Genomic DNA, 3,668 nt, shown 5'->3' with positions numbered 1-3,668 from the left:
AAACCCGGCGACCAGAAAAAGTCACAAGCCCGCGGAGCCGTTATCGTGCTAGCGGCGCCTGGCGGCCTGGAAAGAAATTACCGGCGTTGAGAGCGCGCCGGAACTGCCTGCCCGGGCACTGCATTTTTTTTTTCGCTGCGGCTTCTACGACGCGCCGCATGGCGCCGCCACTGTATACGGCCCCATCGGCGCATGCAACAATTGTGACCTTTTATCTGGTCGCCCGCGCTCGCTCGCGCTCACCTCCTAAATACTCCGTGGTTGCGAGGGAGTAACGAGCGAGGGCGATTGGAGAGGAGTTGGGGGGAAGAACTCGGCCACCTGGATCGGCGCGCGTGCGCGCGACGATCTACGAGGCCATGGAAGGGAAACGGATTTTCGGGTTCGCCCAATACAGAGATGGCGCCAATTACCTCTGCCACCGAAACCGGGTAGTTTCCTCCCATTGGCTGAATGAGGCCTCGCTGCAGCATGTCGTCCACTTGTTCCGTGATAACTCGGCGTTCTTCTGCGGAAACGCGATACGCACGCTGTCGGAACCGGTGTCGATAGTATGAGACACACTTGTGCGGCCCTAGGATGGTTCGTTGCAGTCGAACGAAGAAACAAACTCGTTCAGTAAAATAAGAAGTTGAGTGCGATGAGACGGTGAGAGGTCTGCGGTGATGGCGTCATCGAAAACTGCTGAAGGTGGTGTTGATGAGATATAGCTGGGGAAAGTCTCGCCAGGTTGCTGTGCTCGCTGGCGTAGACGCTATTCGGCGCGTAGCGGGGGCTGTCCAAACACTTCGGTGTAATGTGTCTTGAATGCGGGCCAACTCGGCGGGGGGGGGGGATGTCAGATTCGTGATTCTTAAACCATAGCTTTGCGACTTCAGCAAGCTAAAATATGACGTTATTCAGTTTAGATTGGTCGTCCCACTTATTGTGAACCCTTACACGTTCATAGGAGGACAGCCAGTCTTCTATGTCATGTTTTCCGGTCTCGCAAAAGATGGCCGGGTCGCGCTGACGGAGAACGCCGGCGCAAGTGACAGGGGCAGCCATGGGTACAGTCGGTGCGTAGGTCATCAGTCATGGTGACGGTGGGCGACGTACGATTGCGGAGCTCCAGGGTGACTTGAGGGATTCCAGCAAACTCCACCAAATGTAATGGTGTTTAAAGGGACCCCGAAACGATTTTGACGATTTTCTACAAACGTACTGAGTCGTTAGAGTAGGTCCTTCTGATCATTAATTGACACATCTAAGTGCTCCGCGTAAAGCGTGTAATTTATTATAAGGTTTTAAAAATGCACATCGCTGCCTATCGCAGCACACTGCTCGGCGGAATTTTAAGCCGCCCCTACCCATATGACGGAAATCACCCATATGAGGTCAATGGGGCGAGCTACGCGATTGGCTGACCAGGGCGCGTGATCGATCATTTTTCGAACTTTATGGTGAACAAATGATGTTTAGTAATCTTTGGAACTTTAGTCAAGTTGTTTTTATAAAAAGAAAGTAACATAAAGAGAATGCACAAGAACAATTTTTCAGTACACTTAAGCACTGCCGACACACAGCAGGTGTCGTCTGCTTGTGTTGCAACGTGCTCCGTCTTTGACGAGGGCTCCGCCGTCAGTGTCGGTCTGTCTTTTCGCGAGCGCTATGTTTCGACTCTGTTGCGTTGTGGACAGCAAACATAGCGACTGGCAATATGTCAAGCTGCGACATCGTGTCCCTCTGCAAGCCAGTAGAAGAGCGGACTGGCTGCAGCGCATCGAACTGCCACTATCCGACCGGCGCCAGGATTTGCGCGATTGTCTCTTGCTAATCACAGCACGGGTCGTCCTCGTCGTCTCCGAGCTGCTATCGGAAACACGAAATGCGTCTGCTTCATTACAATCTATTTATTCAAAATACCTTACAGGCCGGAATAATGGGCATTGGGTAAGGGAAGCTTCAAAAAAAAAATGTTACATAGTATAAAGAGCACACAATTGTACAGAGCATAAAGCGCTTTGTTGATTATAATACAAGGAAGAATCAAGTTTACGCTAACGCTAAAATCCTCATATAAAAAGGCGTACAAGTAGCATACAATATATATGTATACTTGTGTACTGCCGTCAAAGTTGGTGGTAAAGTGCCCTAGTGTGCATAGACGTGCATGGAAGGGAATACAGATAGTGCATTATGTTAAAAACGGTAATTCGTTCTCTTATATGGTGTGGTCAGTGGCTCTTTTTGTGCAATCATGGGACCCTCCATGCGTCAAAATCAGTAACGTCTTTTTTCGGCACACATACTCTTGATATCGAAAAGGCTCCGCAACCATACGTTCATTGGGTTTCTATGTGATCTCATTATTCTGAAGAAGTGGTGCTAGTTATGCGTTGGTTTAGGTAGCGCACATTATATGCAGGGTGAGCATTTTCACACGAAAGTGTTTTTTGCTGGGGTCCACCATCAACTTACGGTAGCGGATGTAACGACGGCGCGACGGCGTAAAATATCCTCTCTTCACAGGAATGGCGCTGCCATCAAGGAGCCGTGAAGCAAAATACTGCATCGCGACTCTAAAGAGCCCCGATAGTGAGCGCTTCGCACTCCCAGTGGAGCGGAGGCACCAACGCGGTGTAGCCTGGTGTAGGCAGTGTAGGCGTTCTGTTTAGGTGACGACGAAGTTACCGCACATAATAATAATATTTGGGGTTTTACGTGCCAAAACCACTTTCTGATTATGAGGCACGCCGTAGTGGAGGACTCCGGAAATTTAGACCACCTGGGGTTCTTTAACGTGCACCTAAATCTAAGCACACGGGTGTTTTCGCATTTCGCCCCCATCGAAATGCGGCCGCCGTGGCCGGGATTCGATCCCGCGACCTCGTGCTCAGCAGCCCAACACCATAGCCACTGAGCAACCACGGCGGGTAGTTTCCGCACATCCTTCGTCTTTCGCGTCCGATGAACCTGTGAGGGTGGACTTTTTGAACAGACGGACATTAAAATACGAGAAATCAAAACACGCTTTAAGATAATAGTATTTCAGTACTTCTTAAGTAATTACTTTACAGGACGTATTGGAATTCAGGAATTGTAGCCGGTGGGCTTGCAGGACGCGTGTATTTGAAGAAGTTCCAGGATGACACTTGTTTCCGGATATTTATTTTTCTTTATTTCAATACCCTAAAGGGGGCGTTACATGGGGGGGGGGGGGGTTCATGAGAGTACATAAATATCATTTATAAAGAATAGAAATCGAAGAGAAGAATCCCAGTGTGGATCGAAATACATCAGCGTTCCAGTTAGCTTTCTCCTTCAATGCATAACACAGCGCTATGCTATAAAATAAGTGGACCAACAATAGACATTTACGGCGACCTTGATGGCGCATATCTCCGAACTGGTGCCTTCCTGGAAATTTGCTCCAAATGAGCACGCCTAATAAACTCACCGGCTACAATTCGTAAATTGCAATATGTGCCCTAAAGGTTTCATTTGGGAAGGTAATTAGTGAACATTTGGTAAATACTTATATTGATTACCATTTTACTTGCATTATGCGCACGTCTGAATATAACTCAAGAGAGAGGCAGAGGAACTTATTTACAGAATTAAGTTATCTGCAACACCAAATGTAAAAAAAAAAAATCGTCGAACATATCCAAGAATTCTGGACATTC

This window comes from Dermacentor albipictus, unplaced genomic scaffold (assembly GCF_038994185.2).
Source record: "Dermacentor albipictus isolate Rhodes 1998 colony unplaced genomic scaffold, USDA_Dalb.pri_finalv2 scaffold_11, whole genome shotgun sequence".
Taxonomy (NCBI): Eukaryota; Metazoa; Arthropoda; class Arachnida; order Ixodida; family Ixodidae; genus Dermacentor; species Dermacentor albipictus.
Note: the sequence above shows the minus strand (reverse complement) of the source record.